Below are 17,976 nucleotides of genomic sequence, written 5' to 3' on the forward strand. Positions count from 1 at the left end.
AATTGCTTAGTATCCTCTGCACAAAGACTAACCCTACCTATAACTTGTGAACTGCAGTTTAAAGACCAACATCTCTTAAGGCCCTGAAGGACACAGATAATTTGCCTGAAATCTGGGTGAAGGTGGGTCTATTGCTCAGGCACTGTATCCGGCCAGCTGTAATTCCAGCATTTCTTTGAAACTCCCCTCTCACTTTCCTGGCCAGAACGCTAGGCTCATGTTAGGCTAGACCTGAGAGAGTACCGGCCAGGTATGCTGTTGTGGGAAGCCAGAGCCCAGAAACGGAAGTGGCATCCTGGAAGTTGACTGAAGGTCTGTAACTGGGGCATCAAGCCAAGGGACTTAACTGAGAATCAGACCCAATGTATGGAGGCCAAATGGGATTAGGGGATCAGGAAAGTGGTAGAATCAGGATAGGAGACAGTGGGGGTGCTGTGGAGAATTGGTGTTCAGACACACATAGTAGCTCTTATCCTGGGACGTCCCTGACTCTTGAGACATATTGCATTTGAAGAGGATGTAATGAAATGACTACTGACTTGCCCTAAGAGGCCGGTCAGTTGCCCTATCATGTATTTCCTGACAAGTAGTCTTGCTCTGAGGAAACAGCAAAGTCTCCCCAACAATCATAAGCCTATTTCAAATACTTTCTTTGCAACCAGCCGGTACTCAGCTCCTGTCTCACCTTCATTGAGTTCTGTTATTGGCCTTCATCTAGATTGTTTTTGAAACCTTAAAGAATATCTATTTAGATGAGTTTTTCCTCTAAAGCTAGATCCTGTCTAATTATTTAATGATTATGCAACTAACAGAGAAATATTCCGAGATGATAATTTCCATGTTAGGGAAAGAAAAATTGAGGCTGACTTAGGCCAGACAAAGCAATATTTCAATTTATTACTTTTTGATGTTATAAATGACCATGGAAAATTTGCTTGAATATTTTCCATCATTGGAACAGGGGCTTCTAACTTGTTCAGGGGTAATGTAAGACCTCTGCCTCATGACCATTGGGGTTTAGAGGATATTTGCTGATAGGAAAGTTATTTTACCAAAATACCATATCTCTAGCCACCCCTCTACTCAGCTACAGTAGCACAGGACTTTGTCCTCGAGGTGAGTGCCAGACGGGGGAGAATGGTTTTCCCCAGTGAACAGCTGTTCCAGGGACCTCTAGCTCTGCCACTTTAGGGAAAATATTCAGCTTGCATACTCCTTGTTATTTTGAAAAAATGCCTCCGGAAGTTTCTACTATACGAGAGGATTGGTCCTCTGGTAGAACACCATAGTTCATTGTTCAGAACTTTCTGGAAAGTTCAAAAGCACAGCTTTTCAAGACTCTCTTTTCCAGAAACCATTTTATCCAAATTAAAAATTAAATTCTGAGACACAGTTAATATGTGTTAGCCTTTGTAGGAGCAGCACAAATCTAAGGCTTCTATGTGAAGAGACCTATAGGTCTTAACAATTGACATGGGGAATATGGCAAATATGATTGTGTGTGTTGAAATGTTTTTTATTTGGTGACTTAGGAGTGACAACCACACCTGGCCACTGCTGGAGAATGTTATGATGGGTTAGTACTTAGTACTTTGGCTCTTCTCTCATTTTTACTAATTTTTGTAAATAGGTAATATAGTTACTAAGAAAAGAACATTTTGAAATAATTTAAATCTTTCACCTATATATGTATTATGTCAAAACAAAGAGTTAATAGAATAGATCTAATCAGTGAGTTAGAAAGGGAAATGGCACCACCTGCAAAGATTAGCAGACACTTGGATGCTGTTTAGTTTGTACCTGGCATTGGTATAAGCACGTTACATGTACTTACTCATCTAATCTTTATGACAATCATATGAAATTAGGTACCTTTATTATTCCAATTTTTATAGATGAAGGAACTGAAGCTTCGAGAAGTTAAGCAAGGTCCAAGGTTGTACACACAATGTTGTAGCTGAGACATCAACCCAACAATCTTTCTCTAGGGCCTATTTAGACAGTGGTAGGAGGCCCAAACTGTCATTTTATCATGATAGGCTCAGATCTTGATGCAGTTCTCTAGGTTATATGAACCAACAATAGGTTTTCCACGCACATTCCAAGCTATTCTGTCAACCTTGGACATACTGTCCTTGATGGAACCCATACCAATCATTAAGCAAATGACAAGAGGAGGACTATATTTTATTGATTAGGTGTGCTTGGCGCTTTAATATCTCTAGTTTTATTTGGTTCCAGTTGATTACTTGATCATATGCATGTGATTTTACTTACTATTTTTACAATTATTTCCTCAGTAACTCTGATTACCTCTTTTCTTTGTTAATCACCTTCTCTAATTTGGGTGATTTTATCAAAGTGCTGATAGATGTAGCTCGAAGAACAGAATGCCCCACCTGCTCTTCTAGATTATAACTCTCCCAACATCGAAAGTGTCCAAATACTCTCTTTTTTCTGTCAATTGTTTTGTGTTTTCTGTAGAGGCCCTGATGGTTATTCCTCGCTGGCAGATACTCTCCACAACCTGAGCTGTATTTCCTAACTCTCTCCTTCTGACTTTAAAATCTAATTTGTCCTTTTGGTCTGTCCTTTGTGTTGCTCATCCCATGTCTTCCAGTAGCTTTCACTTTTCCTCTGTGAGTCTTGTTCCCTATCTCTAGGCATCTCACACTGTGACCTTGCTTCTCTGTGTATTATACCTAATAATGACCCTTCACTTTTACGTTTGTCGCAGTAATCCTTAATTTCTTCATCCCACTCACTGAAAGAAGCTCATGAACACAAAAAGTCCAAATGCTTTTCTGGACTTCTCCTTCTCTCCCATTTCTCAGAATATCCAGTCCATTATATTAGAGGCATTAGCTAACTTTATCTATGTCAGACACATTGAGTCATGATAGTCCTTACAATAGTTCTGTGAACTGAGTATTATTATCACTCTCAAGTTTGCAGGTGAGGAACTTGAAGAATAGAGAGACAACCTAACTTGCTCAAGACCATGCTGATAATGAGTGGTAGAGCTAAGTTCTGGATACGGATAAGGTAATTTCAAAATCTGTGAGGGTTTTTTTTTTTTAAGCCATATTTATTTATTTTTAGATAGAGAGAGTGGACATAAACAAGGGAAGGTCAGAGGGCGAGAAAGAGAATCTCAGGGAGACTCTCCAGTGACCCTGGAGCCTGACATGGGGCTTGATCTCACAACCCTGAGATCATGACTTGAGCTGAAACAAAGAGTTGGATGATCAACGATGGAACCACCCAGGTGCCTCTCAAAATCTGTTTTTAACCTCTACATCCTACTTCCTTTCTAAAGGCAATGATCTGGCTACCTAGCCTCTGTCATCGCATTGCAATAAATATAGTCTTATCACTTAATAAATGGACTGATCAGTATTCTGCTCCTTCCAAAACATGAAGAGAACTTCTCACACACTGAATTTCCTATTGATAGTTGATGAGAGATACAATAACTTGTTCTTTATTTTGAAGGAGATCTTCTGGCATGCCTCAGGTCCATGGACCCTGAAGAATTTCATGGGTGTAACAGGCTCCCATATCCTTGCATGTTTTGTCTCCCTCTCTCGGGGGGACACACGTTTCTTATTGAGGCTTGGAGAGTTGCTTGCTATTTCTTACTCATCAGGTCTGATTACACTGATGTCTTCAATAGAGTGTATTAATGTGATGTGCTGCAGTGTTCAGAAGGTTCAAGTCCCTTCAGATTATATTGTGATGAGGGCAGCAGTAGAGTTAACATAGCCCTGCAGCAAGATTGCTAATGTTTAATTGTTCATATTATGTGAATGTAAAGTGCTTCTCATCTCCTTTCCTGATGGATGTTGAATAGAACATATTCACCAAATCAAAGACACATATGATATACCTAGGGCCATATTAATATACTCTAGGAAAGATATCAGGTCTGGTAGAGTAGCTGTAACTGGGGCTAATGCTGGTTAATTTGTGTTATTTTGTGTTACTCCACTGTCATCCATCAGGATCCATATGGTCTATGCACAGGCCAGACGAATGAATTAAGTAGGGATAAATAAATGGGGACCACCACTCTTACATCCGTCAAGTCTGGACTGTGGCAATAGTCCATTCTCCTTCACAAAAAGTCGGATTATTTTTTTGATTTACTACCTCAACTGGAGTGGGTTCTGATGCCAAACACTTAGGGAAAGTCTCTGTATTTTAATAGAAAGTTGCTTAAATCTTAAACTAAGATTTATAGATTGAGGAAGAGATGTTAAGATGATGAAATAACCTTAACAAACACACACATACACAGACATAAATATATATAAAGGAGATATCCATAGAAGTTAGACAAATGTTGAAGATATGAAAAGTCCATGGGAAGGCCATGAAAAGCATCCAGAAGTTGCTGGAGGTACTTATTAAGGAAATACAATACTACTAATGAGTCTTATTATAGTAACTTGATATTAATGAGCATTTACTGTGGACCAGGCACTTTATTTATATTTCTTCAATTAATCTTTTCGATAAGCCAATGAGTCAAGGGCCATATGGTTCCCATGTTACAACCAAGAACACTGAAGTTTGGAAAAGTGAAGTAACTTGTTTCAGTTCTGGTCCCAAGCTGGTAAATGGTGGAACTGGAATTCAAATGCTTTAGATTGGGGGCTGTAAGCCATGCCCCCCCGCATATCTGTTGGAAGGGACATATCCTGTTGGAGGCTGCAGTCTCTGATGACTAGAGTAGAAGTAAAAGTTCTTCACCTGCAGAAGAGAGATGCAGAAATGACTCTGAATGTCTGAACACTTCTGCCTGAACATTGTTAATGAAGGAAACATCATTAGGTGTTAAACTTGCTGAACATGATGGATACCTAAGGGGAATTTGGTTACTAGAATTCCTTCTCTTACAAAGGGCTGTCAACATAATTAGGGCTCTGTAGATTCTGTAGATCTGGTACAAAGAAATAGAAGAGTTTTATGAAGATGACCTCTTGAGAAGGTAGGGAAGGCTTATTAGCTTCTTTCGTCTGCCTTAGGATTTTATAATCCCTCTGCCTCTCCAAAACTCTGCATTAACCATCTGCTAGGATTTTAACTTACTTCTTACTCATTCAATGCTAACATCAAATTCATTTGAAATGGGAATGGTTGGGGTGGTGGTTAAAGGCAAATTCACTGGTTAAAAGCAGTTTTCACATAACACAAGCATACCCTATGTTAATGTTTTTCTTCTTTTTTAAAGTAGTTTTTAGAAGGCTATATTAAATAATAATAATGAAAATTAAACACATTATCCTCAACCACCATAAAGTAGATGGCTTAATATTTTACTTCCTTACAGTTTTTATTAATATGCATGCATCATTTTTACATAATTGTAATCAAAGCAGAGATATAATTTTGTTTTCTTTTTCCCCATTAATGTATGAGCGTTTTCCCATGTAGCCAGTTAGTGTTTTTAAATTAACACGTTAATGGATGCATATTACTGCATAGAGTTACTGTAGCAAAACACATTTAACCATTTCTACACCATTGAACAGTTGGATTGTTTTTAACCTTTTTACTGGCATGAATAAAGAGCAATGAGGTACACCGGGCTGGTTCTTGATCTGGGGTCATGAATTTGAGCCTCATGCTGGGTGTAGAGCTTACTTAAAACAATAAAGAGCAATAAGCAAATGGAATATGGGGTCTGGGTGATCTAATTTTGAATCCTGACTTTGCTGTATAAGAAGTGTGGAACCCTGGGCTGAATGAATACTCCCCATATTCAATAATAGGATATACTCAGAAATATCTGTTGTTAGAAACTGTGCTTGGTTCTGGGCACACAGTGGAAAATGAGAAAGATATGGTCCCTTCCCTACACAGCTATGTAGCTAATAGGTCAGTGAAGTGTAAACAGTCACATGACTGTTGTGAGGAGTAAAAGAAATAACAACTGTTAAGTACTTAGCACAGTGCCTTGCATATACTATGTGTCCAATATTACTCTTATTACAATCGGTTTTATTATTGCTAGAGTGGTGTTATTACTATTTTTGTTACTGTTATTTAAGTGTATATCTTTCTTCAAAGCTACTAGTTTTTAAAGATTATGCACTTACTGATTGCTTTTATTGAGCATAATTTAACATTTCTTGAAGCTGGTCTTAACGTAATATTAGTTTATAAGTTAAGTGTGGTATTTTAATTAATTACTAATTAATTAATTTTTACAGATTTATTTATTTGAGAGAGAGAGAAAAGGCATGAGCAGTGGGAGGGCAGAGGGAGAGGGAGAAGCAGGCTCCCCACTGAGCAGGGAGCCTGATGCTGGGCTCCATCCCAGGACCCAGAGATCGTGACCTGAACCTAAGGCAGATGCTTAATCAACTGAGTCACCCAGGAGCCTTAGTGTGGTGTTTTTAAATGACACCTGAAGAGGAGACCGCTGTTTTCTTTAGTTGAGCACCTCTCCCTATTGTCAAACTTTGTACCAGGGCCAGGAGTTGGAGCAGTGGGGCCTAACATCTGTCCTCAGGGAGCCACAGGCTGGTTTTTCTTTAAGAAAACAATGGGATGATGATGTTCTCTATTGTTTGTTTGTGTGTGTATACACACATACACACACACACACACACACACACACACACACATATATAAAACTACATGGTTAATTTTCAGTACTCATATTCAAAGACTATGAGAACACTAACTTTGTGCAGAAAAAATCTTAAAATCTACATACTAGTATATCACCTTTGTAATAAAACAGATATATTCACTTTCTCAAGTTTATTTAAGTCTATATGACTGATTTATTATCTTAATGATGATGGCTCCATTGGATCCATCAGCATAATTAAAACTTTGGTTTTAACTCCTAAATTATGAGTCATCGTTGCCACTATTTAAAGCCCACAAAGAGTGCAGCCTATTAATGTGGCCAAGTTCACACTGATTAGAAAAATTTTGCTACAATATAAATTTTATTCATCAGCTTTGCTGGAGTTTCCTTATGTGAGACCATGTACAAGAAATTCATGATGAAGATTTTGTATAATCCATTTTTGCTTATGAATTTATTAACTTTAATAAATTAAACCTGAACAACGATATCTCTGTAGTTAGCAGAGACGCCTAACCGTAAACACTAGACCTCAGGGGAAAGGTTTCAAGTAGAGCCTGATCCACAGTGGGGGGCAGCATTTCTCTTTTACCCCTCAGCCGCAATGTTTTGGCACACATTTAAAGTATTAAAATTTGCTAAGTTTTGATTTATGTCTACACCCATGAACCTCTGATCATAGTCAACTCAAAGAACATTTCCATCACTCTCAAACGGTTCCTTGTACCCTTTTGTAATCCTTCTCCACCCTTTGCCGTCCCTACCTGCCCTGAACTTCAGGCAACCCGTGATCTCTTTGTTGCTACAGATTAGTTTTCTGTTTCTAGAATTTTCTAAAAATGAAATCATACAGTATGTATTCTTCTTTGCTCGACACTGCAAAGCTATTTTGAGTTGCATCCAGTTTGTGGATGTATCAACAGTGTGTTCTTTTGATTGCTGAGTGTGAGTCTTTTGTGTGGATAAACTGAAATTTGTGCATCCATGTACCTGTTCATGAACATTTGAGTTGTTTGCAGGTTTGGTTAGTGTACATAAAGTCATGGAAAAGACTGTGTGATTTCATTTTTCTTGGGCAAATACCCAGGAAAGGAATGGCCGGGTCACGTGGTAGGTACAGCTTATTCTTTTAATAGCCTGCCAAACTGTTTTCTAGAGCGGTTGCATCCTGTTGCATTCCTACCAGCAGTGTGGAAGTGTTCCAGTCGCCCTACATCCTTACCAACACTGGGTACAGTTAATCTTTTCAATTTCAGCCATTCTAGAGATTGTACTGGAAAAGCCAGCAAACTGTGGCTCACAGGCCAAATCTGGCCTGCCACCTGTTTTTGCAAACAAAGCTTCATTGGAACATGGTGGTGCCCATTCGCTTCTGTTTTCTGTGGCTCTTTTTGCTTTACTGCAGCAGAGCTGAGTAGCTTATAAAGCTACTTAAAAGTAGCTTATAAAGCCTAAAATATTTATGATCTGGTCTTTATACAAAAAAATTTGCTGACCCCTGGTCTAGCGGTTTCTCTTTTCGGCTTTACTTTGCATTTTCTTAACGATTAATGAGACATAAATAGCACACGTAGATATTTAGCTGCGGGCTTTTGTACCGAACACCAGGTGGCAGAGTTACACTTTTCTGTTACTGCTTTTCTAATTACAACTGGAAAGAATCATCAAGATCATGTATCCAGCTACTTTTCTGAAACTTGACTCACCTTTTTGTCCCCTGTGTTCTTCACTATGTCGTGTTTAATTGTTATAGTCATGTGTCGCCTAATTTTTCTACAAGCACGAGTAATTAATTTCTTTTACTCTAATTTTCTGCATAGTCATAAACATCTTGTTCCTGAAGTAGCACTGATTTCTCAAAAATGCACCAAAGTTTTTGTTGGTCCTTAGACCGGGGTTGGCAAAAAAGTGGCATTTCTGTCCTTTACCTAGTATAGACTACATGCGTACCCCCTCTGGCATATTTTCTATTATTTGTTATGTTATGTTATTTGTCTCTGAAATATTTTATATACATAAATGTATATGTACATACACAAATACATCTTACACTCAGACGCATGTAAATATGAAACTATACCTTTTAGCATCTTTTTAAAATTATGAAATCGTTAAAACATTGAAAGAGTGTAATGAACTTGTTTCCCAGCTTTCATTTTGGTCCTGTATAGCAAATTCTCAACCTTGCATTCAGGATGATCTTTGAAGATAAGTCACTTATGTAACTAATTCCTCTTTTCAAAATCCGCTGATGGTTTTCTCTCTTACCTAGAACACGAAGTCCTTTCTCTGATCTTGCGGCGTGCTTTCTCCTCTTGAACTCACCTCCTCCCACTCTTTCCCTTGCCACAGTGGCCTCCTTACTAGCCCAAGAACATACCCAGTCCAGACCCAGGGTTTACAATTGTTTTCTTGACCTGGAAAACACTCCCCTGTTTGCTCCTTCATGTCCTTCAGGTGTCTGCTCAAACTATATTTTATCAGAATCTTTCCCTGACTACCCTATACAAAATGGTCCCTTTGATACCTCCACCCTCATTCTGTTTTCATTTTCTTCACACACTTTTCATCCTTGGTATATTGTATATTTATTTATTTTCTTCTTACCTCTTTCCTTCCATGAGGGGGTGAGCTCCTTGAGACCTCAGATTTTGCCTATTTTCTCCCCAACTGAATTTCTACTACTTACAACAACCTTTGTATCTGACATATAAAAAATACTTAATAAATACTTATTGAAAATACTGATTGAATGAATACTACAAGCTGCTTTTTCACTTGAATTTATATTTTCGAGATTCACTCATGTTTTTTGTGTTGATTCATTTTTTCCATCCCCGTGTAGTAGTTTTTTGGGTGGCTGTATCTCAATATATCATTCTTGTTTGGTAGATATTTAGGTTTCTTTCAGTTTTTCACTGATGGAAGCCATGCTGAAATATATACTCTCAATTTTTTCTCCTTGTGCACATGCGCTGGTTTCTCTGAGGTGTATAACTGAGTGGATTTGCTGAATTGTAGGGTAAGTTTAAATTCAATTTAAACAGCTACCGTCAAATTTCTCCCCAAAGTGCTTGGCTAATTTATTCTCCCATCAGTGGTCAGTACATGATTAATGTGGGTTATTTTCCATTCTCTGAGCATTAGTATTGCTGGCTCTTTTGTGTGCTTTCTAACAGCATTCTAATACACAATCTTGAGTTGAGTGTTTTCTGTAATTTTTTTCCTTTGTTGTGGTCTTTCTTTCTTCCATTTTTTTGTACTCTTGTGAATAGATTTGACCTATAAAAAGGATATGTGTAAAAAGGATATGTAAATAATAGTGCTATCCCTGCTGGAAAAAACAAACAAACAAACCCAAAGTGATTATGCTGTGTTTGCGGGGCATACAGTATGGTCCATCTACTGGGCACTGTGGTAAGTTCTTTTATACATCATCTTATTTTATTCTTGCAATGGCCCTTTGGGTTAGGTATCTCTAGATAGTACTTGGACCCTAACACTTCGTGCCTAGTGTCATACAGCTAAAATTTTATTATTTCATAATGATATAAGGGAGCATGATATGAAACATAAATGTAATTTTGTGCGGGAATTGAAAAACATTTTTTTCTTCATGTCTCCTTTACTGAAAAAGGAATTATCCCAGACTGACTGTTGACTGAGTAAGTCTAAGTTCTCCTTGCAATGACCTCATTTGTTCCTGATTAGCATATGGCTCTTCAGAGGGGCTGGGGGGTCAGGCAGAAGTTTGCATTGACATCTCTCAGCAGTCCCTGTAGACTCATTGCTGCAGAATGGGATGTTGTTGCTGAGCTGACACAGATGGGTTGATTGAAGAGAGAATGGATAAGGGACAGCTATCACACTCTATGACACTTTTAGGACAGGGAATGTGTTTTGAAACCAGGAAATGATGGCATCCCTCTTTCAATGATCTTGAGAGACATTTGTGAAGGAATTATCCACTGGAACCCACGAGAGCTCTATAAAACTCTGATCAGAGCACATCGTAGTCTTAATAGAAGGTCTCTGGTTTAGAAAATACTATTGTCTAAAATGAGAAACTCAGAATCCCTTCTAAAATCTTCCACCTGCCAAATACACATCAATCTTTTGAGACTTAAACTTGGTGAAATACAAGTCCAGGCTATTACTGCCCTCCCAACACCATACGAGAAATCTTTCCTTGATATCTTGATGTTTAGGCTTACGTAAGGATGTTTATAGAGGATCTAACCATGCTTCCTTTTTAAAATTTATTGAAGTGATGAAAAAAATGGATATTCTCATATTTCTTTTCTTTGATGCTTCCAGAGGCATTCCTAAGGGATCCTCAACCTGAAGTACATTAAAGTTGGAAATTAGTGTTTTGATCAAGCTGGTATGCCACATCTCATTATTCAATTTACAGCAGATATCTTGGCCTTTGAGTTTTTTTCCTACTTTAAGGACCAAAGGATTTTCTTTCATATGTAATATCCTTACTCAACCAATAAGATGGAATTATATTACGACTGTTAGATAACTCACTTGAGAAAGAGGGTCAGTGACAGTTGAATGACACCAACAGCTCATAGAAAACAGTGATTTCATCCCACTCACCATACTTTTTCCCAGTGCCTAGGAGAGGGCTTGATGTATAATAGGAGTTCAGAGATTAGTTACTGAGTCAATATTATAAATTCATGAAGCTTTCCATATCATATTTTCCTCTTCTTTCTGTAAAATCATGATATATCTCTTTTTTTAAACTGGGAACATTTCATTTACAGGTGCATAAGTTTTTTAATGCTTAAAAAAAAGAAATATCTCTTTTTGAGAGAGAGCCTATGCACATGTGTGTGCAAGCGGGGATAGGGAGGGACACAGGGAGAAGGAGAGAGAGAATCTTAAGCAGGCTCCACACCCAGTGTGGAGCCTAATGTGGTGCTCAATGTGGGGCTCAGTGTCATGATCCTGAGATCATGACCTGAGCTGAAATCAGGAGTTGGATGCTTAAACAGCTGAGCCACCCAGGTACCCCCTAAATAGAAAGATCTTGATTGATTTTTTGAGATGGAAATATGTAACAAGGTCATTTGAACTTCTCTTGTGAACACTGATTTCATTTTTGCATGTGGGTAGAAGTGATGTGTTTCCTATTCCTCTGTTATTAAAAAAACTGACAAGCAAAAATGATCACCCAAGTTTCTTTTTTTTTCTTCTTCTTTTTTTTTTTTAAATAAACTTCTTTTTTTTTTTTTTTTAAAGATTTTATTTATCTATTTGACAGCCAGAAATCACAATCAGGCAGAGAGGCAGGCAGAGAGAGAGAGAAGCAGGCTCCCTGCTGATCAGAGAGCCTGATGCGGGGCTTGATCCCAGAACCCTGGGATCATGACCTGAGCCCGAAGGCAGAGGCTTACCCACTTAGCCACCCAGGTGCCCCTCCCAAGTTTCTTTTTGAGTATTCACTGACCACACTGGAAACATCCACACAGGAACACTTCAGGGTAAAATGTTACTGATGGTTGGCATTTCTAGAATTACCATGAGATAAAGACTGCAATGGAATTCTAAACATAAAGGACAATAAATTTGATTTGCTCTGTTCTTTTTTTTTACAAGCTTTGAACTAGATAACATTTCCCTTGAGTTGTTACCCCCGCCCCTTCTCCAAGCTTTAAAGAGATGACAGAAACAGTAAAGCCTATCATTTGGTCATCCTAATGTATTCAGCACTTTCATATATGCTAAATATTACTGTAGATGCCAAGAAGAACATCTGCATTTGAAAATTACCAACATCTCTTAGATTGCAGAGCATTAAAGTGCAGTTTCCACTCAACAGTGAGCCACCCACATCGTTTTTCAAGCATATGCCTCATAACAAAAATTGCCAGAATATTATTGTTTATGGGGAGCTTCTGAAATATTCTGAAATAAAACCAATTGAATTATATATTTACATGTGGATTTCTATGTTTTGAGATTCTATAATATGAATCTATAAATTAAATTCTTGTTCAAAGTAGTCCCTCCAGCGTGTGTAAGAACAATATTTCAAGCTTCTTCCCTTTCCTCAGCAAAAATTTCCATGTTAATTACAAAAAACTCATAGTTCCATCAAGTTCCTTTACATTCTTGTGTATTTTGAAAGGATGGTATAAGCATCTATATGTGTGAGATAATAACAGGATGATTTTCCTCTTTAATCTCTGTTTTATATTTTTTCAAAATGCTAAGTGTGGAAAACTGAAAAGGAAAATGATTCTTATAGAAATGTCCTTCTTTTGGAAGAGAGAGGATTTAAAAGAGAATAAAACGTTTTAAGCTTGATAAGTTAATGCATTAGTCATTGGCCACCTTCAGTAAATAAATTATAGGAACAATATGAGAAATACATGAAACGTTTTTGTGGGAATTGATCTTGGGCCTACAATAGGAAATGCCCAAAAAACATTTTTGAAATGAGTCTTCAAGTAGAGCCTACTGACCATGTTTTATTCTGTGATGTTTAACTCACTTTAGATTCTACTGTTCAGGCCAAAAAACAAACAAAACAAAACAAAACAACAAAATAAACCCCAAACAAGCAAACAAACAAACAAACAAACCCTCATATAAAGATTCACAAAGTCTTGGTAGAACGTGGTTGTAACTTTTGTTCCATTTGACTCTGATCCAAAGACAATTCTTCACTTTCTGGTCCAACTGTGTTTGTTTTTAATTAACAAGGAGGTCAAGTACATAAAATATTCTTTAGTGTAAAATATTTGGGGATTTCAGACACAATTAAAATGAGTATTTCAGGGGCGCCTGGGTAGCTCAGTGGGTTAAGCCTCTGCTTTCAGCTCAGGTCATGATCTCAGGGTCCTGGGATCGAGTCCCGCATCGGGCTCTCTGCTCAGCAAGGAGCCTGCTTCCTCCTCTCTCTCTCTCTGCCTCTCTGCCTACTTGTGATCTCTCTCTGTTAAATAAATAAATAAAATCTTTAAAAGAATGGGTATTTCATTAAGTCAAATAAGATCTCTTTCTTTTTAAATTGATGAAAGCAAATATCTATTTTTATTTGTTTTTCTGCTTTTTAAAAATTTGTCATCCTACCATGTCTTTTCTCTTCTGTCAAAATCATTTCTATTTTTCTTTGAGATTCTTACCATGTGAATCTGGTGAGCCTGTTGCTGGCCCTACTGTGCTATACCAGTCACATGGTGACTGCAGACTATGACACCTATCTCTTTCCAATAGTCATTGGTTCAAAGGGGTATGCAAGTGATTGGTTGGGTCACACCCAGTCCTTCTCTGGAACAGTTCTAAAGCAGGACAGAAGAGCTTGCATTTTGTTGTGCTTGTAGAAAAGTCCCCATCACCACCTCTTTATTGTACACCCACCGTATGGAAAGGAGGAGAAGAAAAACACAGAGATGTGTTGAGACTAGAGTTGGAGGAGGCACTGATAACATTACTTGAGTCCAGAAAACCAGATGTTCCTAAGGCCAGCACCTATTTTATACTATGCAAGTCAAAAATTCCCCTCTTTAAATGTAATCTTATTTTGGATGAGTTCCTACACTTGCAGTGGAAAGAGTCCTAATAAATGCATTCATCATTTAGCAAAAATCTTTTAGTGCCCACTCCACTATAACTTTCAGTGGAGTTAAATAATTGTGTATCTACTACAAGAAGGCATAAAGTTACACATTACATAATTTGTGGTTTAGTTTGCCATCTTGAAATAAGGTGGCTCTGTTTATAAACATTTCAGGTGGTCATATCTTCTGTTACTGTTGAGCAAGAGCTCAGAAGCAAGGTCTCAGAACCAGTAGTCAAGCTTCTCCTCAGCCAGGTATGCCCTTATGGAGTAATGAAAGGTTGATTATTAAACTTACTAGGAGTTTAACAGTATCCTATTAAGAATTACAACCAAATTCTGACAGGAAAGAACATTCATTGTAACTTGGGGACCGATTCCAGGTTGAATATAAGATGAGAGTTACTGGACCCTATAGTAATATGGGACTTTAAAGGTCACTTTCAGCAAAGTCTGGATAACTTCAGTTTCAAGGACTATGCTTCTGCCATTTTGTCTGCTCTGCTTTTTCTCTTCCCTTGAGTCCCTGCCGCACTGCCACCTGGACTTGAGTTCAAGTCCCCGGGCTTTTCTTGGCTCCTGACGACCTGCTTTGGAGACCCTCGACCTGCATGCAACTATGTCGTCTGTGATCTCCATTCAAGACACACTACCAATACAACAAAAGCGATTCCTACATCAATGCAAAAAAATAAATTTAGACCTCCTTTTGTGAAAAACTAGAGTAGCAGTGAAGAACACAGGGTTTGGATTAAAACAGACCTACATTAAAACTCTATCTCTGTCACTCACTAGTGCTGAGATTAGCATCTCTAAAATAGGGACAATAATAGCAATCTTGTAGAAGAATAACAGCAATCATAGTCAGAAGTCAAAGATTCTGTAATCCATTGAGGGAAGGTGGGCTTCGTACGTATAGCTTGCAAAGCACAATGTGAAATACTGGGCTTGACAGAGTTCCTGGACCATCTTTCTTCTCCTGGATGCAGAGCTCCTATTAGCTGCTCTGAGCTGGACTATCCTCTCCCCACATAAAAGATGCGATTTGGCAGAGTAACGATTGCTGAGGAAACTCACCTGAATCACCCTCAGGAAGCCAGAATTATTGTAAAGGGGCAGAATAATGTATATTAAACTATGGAGATTTGGATTCTGGTTTTGCCTTTTTTTTTTTTTTTTTCTGTGTGACCACGGACATACTACTCTCTTTGCGCACATTTTCTTCATTGTAAGGAGGGAACATAATGATGTCTGTGAAGATGAAATGAATTAGAAAGTGTGAAGCACTTGGCACCTAGCGATCACTCAATGAATAGTAACTGCTGTGATTTTGCTGAGGCCAGCATGACTATTATGATTCCTTTAGAAGACCTTGCTCTCCACTTTCATTTCCTGTTTCCGGTAAGTTTTGAAACCATTAGGAAGTACACTGCTAGCCTTCGGAGGTAATGAGCCACTGGAAAGGTTCTTGGGATGTCCAAGCAGGTTAATATTATGTAGTATTTCACTTGGAGCAATTACATTGGAGGGAGATTTTCTCATTTCAGGGCTCAAGAGCAGTGTGTTCCCATGTTTAACGAGCAAAGTTTTCAAAAACTGCTTTTGTGAACTGCTGGAAATCTGCGGTTTAACTCCACAAGTGAGAATAGCCATCATGAAATGAAGTGGATATGGTGGTATTTCAGGGTATACTCTGGTGCAATTTTTGTGATTTTGTTATATAAACATCCAGAAGTATTTAATTTAGCTTAATTATTACTACCAAATCTGACAACTTTTTGTTAGTTTGTTCGAAAGCAGCAGAGTTTGCTTTCTTGAGATGTTCCGACTTATAACAATGCCCCATTGCCAGAACCTGGTGGTCCTGAAATGGTTTATTTGGGGGATGGAATCCGTTTAAAGGTGGAAGAAAGCAAAACACGGTGTTACTCCATTTTTAGGTATTTCCAGTAAGCAAATCTTTTTTTTTTTTTTTTTTAAGATTGTATTTATTTGACAGACAGAGATGACAAGTAGGCAGAGAGGCAGGCGGCGGGGCGGCTGGGCGGGGGAAGCAGGCTCCCCGCTGAGCAGAGAGCCCAATGCGGGACTCGATCCAGGACCCTGGGATTATGACCTGAGCCGAAGGCAGAGGCTTTAACCCACTGAGCCAACCAGGTGTCCCTCAGTAAGCAAATCTTAGGACACACTGTTTTCAAAATGGCTGCTCTGGGTTTAACTAGTTTGACACCAACCATTCCTCTCACGAACCTTGCTGAGAGACTCTTATTTTATATTAAAGCAAAAAGATCCAACAGAGACCTAGGCCGCCACTACCTCACCCTGGGGCCAAGACCTAGGTCATGGTAAGTTTTGTCCACTCCAGCTATGTCGAAGTTCAGAATGTATGTGCGGATTAAAAACTAGAGATAAATTTAAATATTTATTCAATAAAGTTTTGAAGTTTGGTGAAAAAATTCCCTTTATGTTCTGAAGATTTTATAATGATGACAGTTAAGTATGCAAACATATAAACTACAGGGCAGCTATTAAATCTTGAATATCTTCTTTTTCCACTTTATCATCTCTTGCTATCATTTACCATTTATCTCACCGGAGGAACATTCATAGCAATAGCCTGGACCTTAACAGATAATAACTAGTACGTAACAGAAAAACAACTTTGCATCTCAGTTCAGTAGGGATTTCTTTCCTCAAAACGATGGTGATTGTGCCTAAATAATCTCAAAACGTCGGAGTAGTTTGGCCAACTTGCTCAAATATGCTTAAGAAAAAAAAGTGAAGATACAGAAAGAAAAAATAAAAAGTATTTAAGCTTTTATATTTAATGAATATCAATACCAAGAAAGTAGATGCCTCATGATTTTCCCATCTGGAGTAGACATAAAAATGCTTTGTCTCCCCAAATTTTTATTAAATACCATTAAACATGTTTATACTAGAATTAAACAAAGAAGGAGATTCATACCTCTTTTTCAAGAAGTCAGCTCCTTTTTCCATTAAGCACAAAATTATGCACTGTTTCCTCTTATTATCCTGCATTAGTGTCGACTATCAAGTGACCCATGAATTAATTTTGACCTATGTTTAGGATGAGACTACCTTAATGTAACTCTGATTGTGCTGTCCGAGAAAAAATATATATATTCAATCATTGTCAAACCAGGGCAGGGGGAACCTAAAAAAAGAAAACCCAACCATGTTGAAGTTTTAAGAGAAACTGAAGGCTGCTTATTTATTTATTTATTTTTACTTTACCTCCTCTATCTGGGAACATGTCGTAATAATGACAATTCTGTTCTGTTTCTGTGCACTTAAGCCTAAAACTCACATATTGTCTCCATATTACTAAAAGCTTTTGGTCTGATTCATGAATGTCACAATGCAGAAAGATGGATGCATTTTTCCTGACTCTCATGTACCATTTGACAACCTCCCACTCAGAGAGAACTGGCAGACTGGCTGGGTAGTTATTGTGTTCTGCAAAGAGAATTATTACAAGGAAATATTCATTCAACAGGAAGGGAAAAATGAATCTCACAGATTTCAGCACAATCTGAATTGATTTATTTCAGACAGTGAAAATCTCCATGTTAAGGTTATGTAATGAAGATCCTTCTCATTTAAATGCTTTTAAATTTTTTTAGAGAAGTGAATTTTCTTTCATTAAGAAAATTAGAATACTCTCACCACTCTCACTCCTGTATATATAGAACTATTACTTAAATTATGATAATTATGCTTAAGTAATGGCAGCTCTGATTTATCCCCATATGGTGCCCCCCTCCCACTT

At 38.0% G+C, this 17,976-nt stretch overlaps 1 long non-coding RNA gene across 1 annotated transcript in view; it reads left to right on the plus strand.

Annotated features, from left to right (window-relative positions):
• The window catches only part of LOC308341308, a 198,386-nt gene that overhangs the window by 121,817 nt on the left and 58,593 nt on the right, over positions 1-17,976 (plus strand). The gene's annotated exons all lie outside the window — the stretch shown is intronic.

The sequence above is a fragment of the Martes martes genome (assembly GCF_963455335.1).
Source record: "Martes martes genome assembly, chromosome: 4".
Lineage (NCBI taxonomy): Eukaryota > Metazoa > Chordata > Mammalia > Carnivora > Mustelidae > Martes > Martes martes.